Raw genomic sequence first — 15,128 nt, 5'->3', positions numbered from 1 at the left:
GTATTAACTAGATTTAGGGACAAATTAGATAAATGGGCTTTACTCCTATGATTGTGGGGGAGAACCGAGTCAATTACAATGGTATTATTCCCACAAGTGTTATATCTAGTATCAATGTTGCCTGCTACATTTCTTTCTTCTCTTTTTACCAATATCAATAAATCTCTTATCACATATATTTGAAATAAAAAGACTCCATGTTTCAAATACAGGTATTTACGAGCTGCTAAGTCAGTAAGTTAGAAGGAAGTTTAGGTGTTAAGATTTTAAGAAATACCATACCTTCTTTTTGACTGTGCAAAGTGTTTTTAGGGTTTTTAATCCCTGGATTTGACTTGAAAGAAATATTGTCACACCATTTGCTTTACGGGCCATTCTTACTATGGAATGGATCTTAAGAGAGCAAGGTTTTCTTTTCCAATCCTTAATGATACTAAAACACTATTTTAATCTAGATGCAACATTTGGATGCCGATTCCAATCCTGTAAAACCCGGGTACGAATCGTCGTACGGAGCGTATTCTCCGTACGACTCGTACCCGGGAAATCCACCGTACAATCCAGCAAGTACGATTTGTACAGAAATAGCATTTCCGTACGATTCGTACAAAACACCGTACGGCTAAAAAATACCTACGAGTCTGATCCTGGACAGCGCGTACGTGACGTCCGTACGGAGTCAGGCAGCGTTTTACGGACCAGCAAGTATGATTCGTCCCAACGTCACTCCGCACAGCAATTTTTTTACGGCAGCCAAAAAATGCCAAAAAACTGAGTCCGAAGCGAAAACGGAGCCCCGGTACGCGACGGACTGCTATGGACCCCATCCTACATGTCATCCCGGCCTTCTCAGCCTACGACCTGGTGCACCGAACCCGACGCACACGCCGCAGAAGGTGAGAACAACACCCAGGGGCCAAGGGAGGGTGAGGGGCAGGAAACATACCCCCTACCCAAATAAAAACCTACAATAGTGAGGACATACATTACCTCCAGGGTCTGGTCACTCCGGGGGGCGTGTCCACCAATCCCTGCGTCCCGCAACAACGGAAGTGGTCGTGTACGTGTACCCCTACGGCAACACTACAATAGTGATACGCACCGTACTCACACATCCATAGCATGGGTACGGTCCGTAGGACTATAGTAGTGGTGCCGTGGTGGTACGCGTGGTACGGACTGTACACACGCTCTCAGAGCATGTGTATGGCCCATATCACTATAGTAGTGGTGCCGTGGGGGTACGCGTGGTACGGACCGTACACACGCTCTGAGAGCGTGTGTACGGTCCGTATCACCATTGTATTGGTGCCGTAGGAGTACGCGTGATACGGACCGTACACACATCGTGTGTACGGTCCGTATCACTATTGTAGTGGTGCCGTAGGGGTACGCGTGGTACGGACCGTACACACGCTCTCAGAGCGTGTGTACGGCCCGTATCACTATAGTAGTGGTGCAGTAGGGGTACGCGTGGTATGGCCCGTACACACGCTCTCAGAGCGTGTGTACGGTCCGTATCACTATTGTAGTGGTACCGTAGGGGTACGCTTGGTACGGACCGTACACACGCTCTCAGAGCGTGTGTACGGTCTGTATCACTATTGTAGTGGTGCCGTAGGGGTACGCGTGGTACGGACCGTACACACCCGATGAATGCGGGGGTACGGTCCGTATCACACATACCCCTACGGCACCAGTACATTTGGGATACAAGGCGTACACACGCCACGACTGTTGGCCTACGGCCTGGTGCAGCATATTACGTTTATATTGGTGTGTGTGTAGGCCCAGGACAGCAGTGTACTGCACCAAGGGTGTGGGTGGCTGCATAGGATTCCCAGCAGTGGACAGACATGTGAGGGGTGGGTGCAGAGGACGCCCAGCAGTGGACAGAGACATGGGGGTGGGTACATAGCCCTACCAGCAGTGGACAGAGACATGGGGGTGGATGCAGAGGACCCCCAGCAGTGGACAGAGACATGGGGGTGGGTGCATATCAATTCCAGCAGTGGACAGACATGTGAGGGGTGGGTGTATATGACTGCCAGCAGTGGACAGACATATATGGGTGGGTGCAGAGGACTCCCAGCAGTGGACAGACATGTGAGGGGTGGGTGCAGAGGACTCCCAGCAGCGGACAGACATATATGGGTGGGTGCAGAAGACTCCCAGCAGTGGACAGAGACATGGGGGTGGGTGCATATCCCTACCAGCAGTGGACAGAGACATGGTGGTGGGTGCAGAGAACTCCCAGCAGTGGACAGAGACATGGGGGTGCGTGCATATCACTACCAGCAGTGGACAGACATGTCAGGGGTGGGTGTATATGACTCCCAGCAGTGGACAGACATATATGGGTGGGTGCAGAGGACTCCCAGCAGTGGACTGACATGTGAGGGGTGGGTGCAGAGGACTCCCAGCAGTGGACAGAGACATGGGGGTGGGTGCACATCCCTACCAGCAGTGGACAGAGACATGGTGGTGGGTGCAGAGGACTCCCAGCAGTGGACAGAGACATGGGGGTGGGTGCATATCACTACCAGCAGTGGACAGACATGTCAGGGGTGGGTGTATATGCCTCCCAGCAGTGGACAGACATGTCATGGGTGGGTGCAGAGGACTCCCAGCAGTGGACAGAGACATGGGGGTGGGTGCATATCAATTCCAGCAGTGGACAGACATATATGGGTGGGTGCAGAGGACTCCCAGCAGTGTACAGAGACATGGGGTGGGTGCATATCACTACCAGCAGTGGACAGACATGTCAGGGGTGGGTTTAAATGACTACCAGCAGTGGCCTGCAATATGAGGGGTGGGTGCATATCACTCCCAGCAGTGGACAGACATGTGAGGGGTGGGTCTAGAGGACTCCCAGCAGTGGACAGAGACATGGTGGTGGGTGCAGAGGACTCCCAGCAGTGGACAGAGACATGGGGGTGGGTGCAGAGGACTCCCAGCAGTGGACAGAGACATGGGGGTGGGTGCATATCCCTACCAGCAGTTGACAGAGACATGGTGGTGGGTGCAGAGGACTCCCAGCAGTGGACAGAGACATGGGGGTGGGTGCATATCACTACCAGCAGTGGACAGACATGTCAGGGGTGGGTGTAAATGACTACCAGCAGTGGCCTGCAATATGAGGGGTGGGTGCATATCACTGCCAGCAGTGGACAGACATGTGAGGGGTGGGTGTAGAGGACTCCCAGCAGTGGACAGAGACATGGTGGTGGGTGCAGAGGACTCCCAGCAGTGGACAGAGACATGGGGGTGGGTGCATATCACTACCAGCAGTGGACAGACATGTCAGGGGTGGGTGTAAATGACTACCAGCAGTGGCCTGCAATATGAGGGGTGGGTGCATATTACTCCCAGCAGTGGGCAGACATATATGTGTGGGTGCAGAGGACTCCCAGCAGTGGACAGAGACATGGGGGTGGGTGCATATCACTACCAGCAGTGGACAGAGACATGGGGGTGGGTGTATATGACTCCCAGCAGTGGACAGACATATATGGGTGGGTGCAGAGGACTCCCAGCAGTGGACAGAGACATGGGGGTGGGTGCAGAGGACTCCCAGCAGTGGACAGAGACATGGGGGGGTGTACATCATTATCAGATGACCACAACTCCATGGGTGTATGTACGCATCCCTAACTTTGGACAATGATGATAGTGCCATAACAACACATCACTGACAGCAGTGTCCCACTCACAGGAAGATGGATGTCTTTCCCCCACTGCATGACACACCACATGTGGGTGTGAGGACAAATAACACATGCACACCCACCCCTGGCGGATGCAGCACAATACACACACTGAGATCATGTCACAAGACTGTATAGTCATGTCACTGCCTACTAAACTAAGAGAGCCAAAGGGAACACACACTGTCACGCACATTCCAGGACTGATAGGAATGTACAGGTGCTGGACCAGCCACCAAGACGTTGTCTCTCATGGAAGGAATAGGGTGGAGTTCCCACAGATACAATGCCCACAATTGTGAGTCAGGTGCCCAAATACCGTGCAGAACAAGTACCATATGTGTGCTAGGCCGGCAGTACACACATGCATAGTGCTGAAAAGGGAGAATTTCTCCATGAAGGCATTTCAACATACTCAATACACAAGTACAGTGACTAGCAAGGATGGCACAGACGATGCAGCCGGAGACATTGCTGAGCAGGCATGGCCATAGTTGAAGGGATCCGTCACCAACAAAGGAAATGTAGACACAGGTCAGCACAACAATTGTGCAACTCTTTGCAGGGAAGATGTCAGGTGCCACAGAGGAAGGAACACTCCTTGGGACAATGTATCAAAACCAAAATAACACACACTACCAATGATTCTTTGCAGAGACCTTGTGATGGCACGCAGAAACCATGGTCCACCTCATGACCATCAGACTAGACTTCCCAAATGTACTCCACATCACCTCGTGAGGCTGCCAACACATATTTGTGACAAACAACCATCGACAGATAGTTGTGAATAGACACACAGGCACTGCCCAGTTTGAGTATGCACAAGCCAAATAGGGTCTCCCTGTCCAGTGGACACATGTAGCACACTTTGGATAAATACAAATGAGGCCAGGGAACAATGCCACAGAGGCAAACATATGCTGAACACACTGAGAATGGACACCGTGTTGGATGACACACATGATTATGAGGCAAGGGTGTCTCAGGGGACTGTAGAGTGCACACTGCTCCTTGTTCCTGGAATTATCTGACTGTAACATGAGCAACCGTCCTGGCACTATGCATATCTCCCACTCATGCACATCATGTCTGAGTCCACAACATTGGTCATGCATGCTGCAAGTGTGTTCATTTGAAACCTCACACTCTCATGTTGAGACTCATCATCAGTGGCAACAAATATGGACCCCAACAGAGTGAACAGGATAGGGCACAGGCAAGGTACCAACACATGTCACAGACCACCCTCCCACATGATGCAGAAAGCAATGTGCACTTGGATTAAGTGGCAGCCTAGATGACCATGTGCAATTGTGATTACACACAGACCAGGGGACACATGTCAAGGAGGGGAAGGGACGAATAAGAGCACCGGTTGACTTTGGGGAACAGAATATGCACTGCACATATAAACCCTGGCAGTGTATCCAGGGTACAGAGCACTTCCAAAAGCTGGGGACACACAACTCAACAAACAGACAGGTACCTACCCCCTCCTTGCTGCTGTCTCTCCTGTAACTGCCTATCCAGGTCAGGGAAGACCACCGCCAGGACACGCATCATGTGGGTGGTCAGGTGTCAGCGCCCACCGTGGGGGTGTGGAGGTGAGAGCCCCAGCTGGACCCGGGCGATCTGCCGGGTCCAGCACTGGATGTCTTGCCATCGTTTTCGGACTTGGGCTAGGCGCCGACTGAGACCCCCGCCACTCTCACAACCCTGACGATCTCCTTCCAGATCCCCCCCTTCTCATAGGCAGTTACCTGTGAGGATGACAAAGTGAGACAACATAACTACACTTGCTCCATGTCACAGAGACACACATTTGAACATCGATGATATGTTTAACAGAGCATAGGATGCTGCCAAGGAATAGCATATTTCTCATATACACATTGGCCTCTGTGGAAGCCCCAATGCACTACATGGCATTGAAAGTACACAGGTGGCAGGAGGGGTGCGACACACTCCCTGATCATGGCACACACTGTGCATCACATGCAACACCAGGCTGATGGACAGCACCTCAAAGCAGTTACATGCCCCAGGCCACTGATGCAACCTCAGCAGAGTACACAGACACACATAGCCACAGATCAATCACCTGCCATTGGCAACAGCGGATACATACCTCACTCTGCACATATGCCACTTGCCTGTGGGGTGTCACAGGTGTTGGGCTAGCTCAGCAAGTCAGACACACAGCACAGCTTACTTCTCACATCAGATGGGTAGAGCTGTTGCCTCCTCCATGCAGCTGTGGTGCAACACTTCACATAGACACTCACCCATATGACAAGGAACCTTCACACACATCAATGTCCAGGAGGGCGTACACATCACTTGGACACCCTCACCACAGCTCCACTCAACTCATACACATCTGTGGGTACAGTCACCTGTCACACCGGGGGGACCACTGAATCACCTCAGGACAATAGCCAAAAAATGCCACCAAGGATTTTCCAGGCTGAATGTGTCATGCACTATGCAGTGAATGTCACAGTAAGCACAATGCAAGTGAGGAGTGCACACAGGAACTACATCATGCTCTGCATGACAGACATAAGCCTTTACCCCCCCTGGGACCCACTCTAAACCACATTGCATGTCTGTCACACCTGGACACAATGCCAGAAGTGACAGTCACAAAAAAGGTGCACAGTCAAAGGTAGTGGAGTCAGCACTCACCTGCTCCCCTGGTCTCCCATACAGGCTGGGGTACTGTGGGAGGAGGACATTCAGCAATGCCTCATTCTCCTCAAGTGTGAATGGCTGGGCCCTCTCCACAGTCCGCGACATGGTGCCAGAGGAAGCACAGACAGCAGCAGTGTGGTCGACAGGAAAGTAGTGCAGGCAAGTGCCCTCTCATGGGTTCTGGCTGACTTATATCTGTCTTGCTGGGGGCTTTCATTTACAGGAGTACAGAGTGATTGGTCAGACTCATTTGCATCCTATGTTTCCTTTAAACATACACCAATGACACTAATTTGCATGGTTCAAATTTGAGCATCATAGCAAGGCAAACACCACTTTGCAACATTGTAATTTTTGGGCCAACTGACTTTTGAAGCCCACATGATGGCCACATTGCAACTGAAATCTCTGTATCCATGACAACCAGCATGCATTTTGGGCCTAATACTTGTCCCCTATGTAATTTTTGATTCCAAAAAACATGTACGGTGCATTTCACACGTACCCGTACACGTACGGCACCACTACAATAGTGATACGCACTGTACTCACACATCCATAGCGTGGGTACGGTGCGTATCACTATAGTAGTGGTGCCATAGGAGTACGCGTGTGTGTACGGTCCGTACCACGCGTACTCCTACGGCACCACTACTATAGTGATACGGACCGTACACACGCTTTGAGAGCGTGTGTACGGACCGTACCACGCGTACCCCTACAGCACCACTACAATAGTGATACGGACCATACACATGCTCTAAGAGCGTGTGTACGGTCCGTACCACGCATACTCCTACGGCACCACTACTATAGTGATACGGCCCGTACACACGCTCTGAGAGCGTGTGTACGGTCCGTACCACGCGTACCCCTACGGCATCACTACAATAGTGATACGGACCGTACACACGATGTGTGTACGGTCCGTATCACGCGTACTCCTACGGCACCAATACAATGGTGATACGGACCGTACACACGCTCTGAGAGCGTGTCTACGGCCCGTACCACGCGTACCCCTACGGCACCACTACAATAGTGATACGAACCGTACACACAACGTGTGTATCGTCCGTACCACGCGTACTCCTACGGCACCACTACAATAGTGATACGGACCGTACACACGCTCTGAGTGCGTTTGTACGGTGTGTTTCAAACGCTTATACTGGTGATAGGAGGCGCACACGAAAGGAATGGAAGTCTCCGACTCGCACAAGGCTGTACATCAAGTCATTGTCATTGCAGACTTTCATGTGCAGGGCCTAGGTGTGTCAGGCAGTGATATTGCACATGTCTCCTCATGTAGTTGCACAATTGATGTGTGATGACCTGTGTACACATGTCATGTGTGATGGGGCACTATGTGGCACACTTCCCCTTCACACTTTGCACATGTGTGCCTGTAGTACAAGCGTGTCAAGCACAGCATCACTGGTATGGCACAGTCACCACCACCCGCAACTGTCCCCTGATGCCAGGGACAGGGACACTAACAACTGACATTTCACGATCAGCGTGGCCCGATGTGACTATGTCATGTGTGTGTCATGTGTTCCCATGATCTTGCTGTTAGTGTTCCGTCAACTACATCTGCTGTTGCTGCATCCAACATGTGTCTGTGTGGAGATGGGCATGGCACACATCTACGCACACCATGCCACATGTGGATTCCCACGTAAGCAGGGTCTGTATGCATCGAACATGATATTTTCACATGAGGACATATCTGCGTCCCCTCAATGTCTGTGTTTTCTGTTTTCACGTGTACCCCTTCATCGCAATGTGTTTGACCTGTACATTTGACATTCCATGTGACCTGTGCATCTAGCTTGCCGTCAGCTGTCTGTATGAGATGACATCCTTTAAATGCAGCTATGTGGATGTAATGTCACTCCTGTGATGTCTCTGGCTGTTCACTCAGACTGGCCCCCAGCTCGTTTCAGGGCATGTCATGTAGACTTGCCAATCAGCGGGTGTATCTGGCTTTTAGTAGGAGTATCACCAAGCTGGCATACGTGTCCTGGATGTATTGCACAGACCAGACTCTGTATTTAGCAGATGTGTAGTAGCAGTTGAGCATGTGCTCTGTTCATTGACATTGATGTTGTTATGCTCTCAATCTTCGTTATTCATTACAATTTTCTGCAGGGCACCGCCTGTCCCCCGACCAATGCCAGACTTGGGTGCCATAAGGGAATGTGCCTGCATCCGACGTTACAGATTCACTCAACAGTTGATTGAGGACTTGACCGCCAAGCTGGCACCACAACTCAAACCGCGACACAGGTATCCTAGTGCGCTGACCCCCAAGATGAAGGTGATGGCAGCTCTACATTTTTTTACCACAGGTACATTTCAATTCACCATAGCTGATGTTGGTGGCATGTCACAGACAATGTTCAGCCGTGTCCTGCGTGATGTTTTGGCAGCCATGTTGGAGCACCTTGATGAATTCATCCATTTTCCGACTCCTGAGGAGTTGACAGGTGTCAAGGGTGATTTTTATGCCCTGGGAGGGATGCGCCATGTCATTGGGTCCATTGATGGAACACATGTGGCTTTGATACCACCACAGGCACAGGAGGTAGCCTATCGCAACCATAAACATTACCACTCTATAAATGCCCTTGTGGTGTGACTTGCTAACATGCTGATTTCCTATGTCTGTGCACATTTTCCAGGGTCAGCACACGATGCCTACATCATGAGGCGTAGCAGGGTGCCACAAATGATGCTGCGGCTGCACAACGAACGAGCATGTCTTGTTGGTGGGAATACTCTGTTTGTTCTTTGTGTTGCAGTATCTTTGGCTCTTACGGCATCTCCTGACCCACTTATTTACATGATGTTTCCATGTAGGGGACTCTGGCTATCCTAACATGCCATGGCTGATGACGCCTCTCCGCAACCCAAGATCAGCTGCAGATCACCGGTACAACAATGCACACGGGCAGACCAGGCGAATGATTGAGAGGACGTTTGGCCTCCTGAAGAGCCGATTCCGGTGCCTTCACAAGACAGGCGGGTCCCTCCCATATGCACCGGCGAAGGTCTGCAAAATCTTCCTCGTGTGCTGCATGCTGCACAACATGGCAGTGGAGAAGGCAGTGCCACTCATCCTGGAGCAGGATGAGCAGGAACATCCACCCGTGGAGGATGAAGAGCTTGGTTACGAGGCAAAGGAGGAGGAAGAGGAGGAGGAGGAGGATATCCGGAGTCAGCTCATACGCAACTTCTTCTCATAATGGTCAGTCACTGGGTCTGAGTGTGCATGCTTGTAGCCTTGGGTGGCATGTGTTGCAATGTGTGTGTCCAGCTGACTGTATGGTAAGTGACTTAGATGTGTGTTCTGATGTGTCACTCGAGTGATGATGTCATTCCACACATTGTAGCTGAGACACTTTCTTTTAAATTAGCATGGGGACAACATTGTTCCTGTTTAGTAAATTACCATGTATTCGGAGAAAAATCTTTTAGCTGACTTCTTGTGTGTCTGTCATTCCCAGGTTCTTGCGCATGTTGTCTGCTCGTGTCATCGTTGTCCTCCTGCTATTCCTCATGAGTATTGCAACGTGTGCTGAATCAGCGTTCCATGCACGGACATGGGGAAATGTCATTTTGGGTAAGGATTGCAGCAAGGCATTTTGGGGGTGGTTCGTGTTTGGAATGTGTGGGGACTGCTTCTGTGCATGTTGTGTTACCATGCATACATGTCGACTCACCATGGGGCACATAACATGTAGCATGACTCCCATGAATTGATAGTCACCCTTCGTGACAGTCATCTGTAATGATTTTGGATTCTGGTGAAGGCATCAATGTGTGTAAAACTTCCCTCTGAAACATACGGGATGCTACGGGTGGACATAGTGTGGGACATCCCCATAACAGGCTCAATGGGGAATTGCAGCCTCTCTGTGTGCAGCAGGAGGTGTTTGGCTCATCCCCTTAACTTGTGTGCCAGTTCATTTGGATTTACAACGTCCGTGCTGTGAAGGGGGTGTCCAGCGTAGGTCCCACATGTTCAGTCAAATGACCTGTGAGTCTGTTCATATTGATGCATTTCCCTTAGTGTGAGTCATAAAGGTGTTCCTCACCCTCCAAAGTGCCTCATCTCTGTCAATGCACGTATCTTGCCACTTTGCATGCGTCATCTCTGGCATAGTTGTCAAAGATTGTGCATATGAGTGTATGTGTAGTTTGGCAACATGCATGCAGTTCTTCATGGCTTATAATCTCTACTGTGCATGAAGTCCATGGTTGTTTATGTATTTGGGCAGGTTGCTCCCCCGAACGGGCCGTCAACGCCTGCTGAGGGTGTATCTCCTGTGCGCAGCTCGGCCTTCTGTTTCCTGATCCTGTGTCAGTCATCTTTGGTGATTGTTCATCAATTTTCTCTGGGTGAGCCATGAGTAACCTGACACTCCTTCCTTTACATACACCTGTTGCAGTTGTCCTTTCTGACATCCTTGTCTTTGTGTGCTACTTTCGGCCTAGTTTCCAGTACATGCCGCCTGCTGCTGTGGCCCCTGCGGCAAGGGCCCATCAAGTTCCCGGATTCTGCAACCCACATGCCTCCAAGATGCTCCTTCCTTCCTCCCTCCACCCATTCATTAGGCTGTCATCAGCTTGTCTGTGCCAATGTTGCGGCCACGCGATGCCAAAGGCAGGACCGTCAGCGCATGCAAAGTGCACATTGCACGACACATTGCACGACCCTCATGTCCTTGCATGACACACATCACACAAGAGTCTCATGTTGCAGCCACCCTCCAAGCAATGTCCAACCGAAAATCAACCGCCTGCCCTCAGGCATACCCTAAGCGCACACACGACACCTTCGCATGCTGAGTGTGCAACTCCAACTGCCTACACAGCACTGCCCCGCCTTCCAGGCCCTGTCACACCAACCAGGTCATGTCCCTCCTACTCCACACCGGCTCCGTCCACCAGCACGCCATTGGACTCTGTTACCTCCTCAAAACAACAGGCCCATACATCACCTTCATGACAGTGACCTGGATCAAAGCATCCTCAGCACACAACTTCTTCATTGCCATCTCAGACGGATACAAGAGCACCCGCAGGGACGTCACTAACAATCCCGGAGGATGAATTGATATCTATTCCCAAGTACGCACTCAGGGTCACAAATCCGGTTTGGCACAAACCCCCTGCAAACCCTCAGAGTAACACTCATCTACAGGTCTCCAGGCCTACATCCACAATTCCGCAAAGCCATCAACACGTCCATCGTCATGCACGTCCTCACATCCACAGGATACATGTGGCTGTGGGCCAGGAACTTCTGGCTGGATGAGAACCACACCAGCATCCATCATTGGTCCATCCACATTAGCATCCACGTCTCCGACGAGCAACACACTGCCACACACCCCGCTACCAATCCCCCAAAGATGCTTGATGTAAGTCAACACAGACATGCTGTGTGGGACACTGGAACCAACACCACTGCCATACCCTGCAACCTCCCACACTGGATCAACAACTGATCCAACAATCTAGCCACGTTGACGGACTTTCCTGTGAAGCACATCAACAATTAAGCCACCTAGGACAAGGCAGACCTACTGGACTCATACACGTCTAGCAGGACTCTGGTGCACAGCTTGCAACACAAATAACCATCAGTGGCCTTACAACCCTGGAAAACAGCACACACAGCCATCACCATATCATCAGCAAGGACAATTGGAGATCCTTCAGATGGGGCCGAGGCCAAAAAACCGCACAACATCAAGGAGCTCATCAGCATCGTGAGTGCACTGACATCAGCTCTCCATCCAAAAGACACCCCACCCTTGCAAGGCTGAGCCAATCCCTTGCAACTTTCTACCACTGCAAGCTCATGGACATACACGCAAGCCTTGGCACACAGAGGCAGAACGCACTATTATACGCGGGACCAACCACCCTCAGGTTTTGGACTTCCATCATCAGCAGATACAACACCCGGCCCATGTGCAACATCCCCTGGGGATCTCCATCATTCCCCTTCCCACACAACATCTCAACCACATCAATCCCCATCCTTGTAGCCCCCCCCGTCCAGCACGTCATGTATGTATCATTGGAGTTAGCCACATTCCACGGTAGATAGAGGCATGCAGTGACCCGGGCCCTTCTTAGACAGTGGACCGCAGGAACGCTGGCTCTCAAGGAACATCACTGTGCTTCCCTAGCCAGCAAATGTCATCAGGAAGACAGTCAACGAGCAATTGACAAACTTCCTCCACGCAAAGAGCTCCAGGCAACCTGCACAAGACCGTGTTCCACAGTAATCACCCCACTGCAACCGTCATCATTGACACCAACACCGACAACTTTGCCCTGCTCAACAATGGTGAGGCCACCCCCCTTGACCTCTCCACAGCATTATACACGATGTGCTCACACACTGTCAGGTCACACATCTCCAACACTGGTATCCAGGGGATGGACCAGGATGAAATCACCAAGTAGTTCACCAGCAAGGCCATGGGAGTGGGACTCAAGCCTTCAGCATGTAGTACAGTGACGTCATCTGGCACATGGCCCAGGGCTCATCTCTCAGTGTGTCAATCTTCAATGGGTCCAGGACCCCCCTCTCCACCATCACATGCACACACAACCTCATCATCATCTTGTATGCCATTGACAGCCAGCTGCTCCTCACCCTCACCAAAGACACAGCCATTGCCAGTTCCAACCTTCAAGAAGGCATGAGGTCCGTTGATGAATGGCTGAACATCAGCCACCTGAGGCTGGACTTGTACAGGACTGAGGTAATCATCTGAGGATTGTCCCCTTACAGCTGGGTAAACTCCTTGTGTCCCACCCGACAGGGCACTGCATCAGCACCCAGTGGCCACGCACACAAGATGGTGTGCATCACGGACTCGTCGCTCACAATTGCCATGCAACTCACCAGCATCTGTACCTCATGCTGCAACACCCTCCGCATGATGCACATGATCCACAGATAGATCCACTCCAAGGCAAGACAGACGGTACCCCAGGTCCACGACACCAGCCGTGTCAAGTACAGCCCCGACCTCTACGGAGCAAGTACAGCCAAACTCCCGGAAAACTTGTCCACATCCAGGGTGCATCTGCACACCTCAGCTTCAACATCCCGCGCCCCAGCCACATCACCGTCCACCTGAGATAGCTGCAATGGATCACTGTCTGCTGCAGGATGACCTTCACACTCCTCACCCACACTCAGGAGGCAGTCCACAACCCCAGACCCCAAACCAACCTTGGACGTCTGTCATCCAAGACCCCGTTGGGCCAACTCCGTGCATCCAACCTTGCCCTGGCCACCATTCTTCACATCCACCGAACTCCAGCATGCAGGACATAGTTCTCCCACCTGGCCAAACATAACCGGGACTCCCTCCCCGGGAAACTCCACATGAGCCATGACCTCTACGCCTTAATGATACTCTTCCAAATTGGTCTGTCCGCACAGTATTGCAAGCCCCCCCTCAGCAGCTTGAGGCCATCACGGGTGAGTATTGTGCTCCATGTCTGTATTGGATGATACATTGTGACCCATGTGTGTCCTGTACCGGACTCAGATCCCAGAGTAGGGATGGCTGGAGTTAGTTCCACCCTCAGGCATAGTTTGACATTTCCCCACACGTATGTTGTGTACTCATTAAAGAAATTTAGTTTTATTCTCGGTGGGGGGCGTGTTTTGTGGGGAAAAATAGGTGCTATACAGTGTGCCTAGAATCCAAAGTTCACAGGGGGAGATGGGATCCTTGGCATTTGAAGTAATCAGAGTCCAGAACACAGTGTTTGTCATCATTGGTCAGACTGTGACCAGCAAGTCCATGTGGCAGAGAATGTCAGTGAATGAGGTGATGCTATTGCACATGAAGGCCAGGTGCCAGGCCAGGTGACCTGGGAGATGTGGATGGTCCGCTGCCTCTCACAGTCTTTTCCGTGGATGACCCACCTTCCTCGCGGGACCCTCAGATGCAGGCCTTGACGATGTTTGGGACTCTACGTTGGACGAATCCTCCTCCTCCTCCCTCCCTGTGGCTGGTGGTGGTCTTCGCCTGGTGGCACAGGGAGGGTTGCCCATGTTGTCGGCTATCCGACGGAGTGAACGGCTTATGTCTGTTTGCACCACCAGGAGCTCAGCCAGTCTTGCCTCCATCCGTCCTTGGTGTTCTTGTTGACTGGCATGTTGCTCGGCCTGCTGGTTCTCAATCTCTGTGAGGATCTCCACTACCTGGCTGATGGCCCTGGTGTCACGCCGGTATGCGTCCATGATGTTGCGTATGTGTGACATACCGGTCCCTTCAGCTGGCTGGTCAGGTTCTCGCCTCCGCCTGCCTCCACTCCCACCACTCCTGCCCACACGAGCCTGGCCTGCCGTTGTGGGCACATCGGGTCTACGGGACCCCTGAGGGATGGCAGTTGCGGGGTTGTCTGCCTCCTCCTGGGTGCCCGGCGAACCTTGTCCCTCCAGGTCAGACTGGCTCAGTTGTTCAGTGCGGGCAGGGCTCCTGGGTGTCTCCTGGGATGTGGCAGGAATGGGGGTGGTGGTTGGCACAGATGTACCTGAAGCAGGTGCTGCAGGTGCTTGGACACCAGAGGGTCTAGGTGGGTTGGGGTCATCCGCGGAGTGTTGAGAGTCGTTGCTGCCGGTGGGATCAGGTTCCACCCGAGCCTGAGACTGTGATTCTTCCCCCCATTGTT

This window comes from Triturus cristatus, chromosome 10 (genome assembly GCF_964204655.1).
Source record: "Triturus cristatus chromosome 10, aTriCri1.1, whole genome shotgun sequence".
Classification (NCBI taxonomy): Eukaryota; Metazoa; Chordata; class Amphibia; order Caudata; family Salamandridae; genus Triturus; species Triturus cristatus.
Note: the sequence above shows the minus strand (reverse complement) of the source record.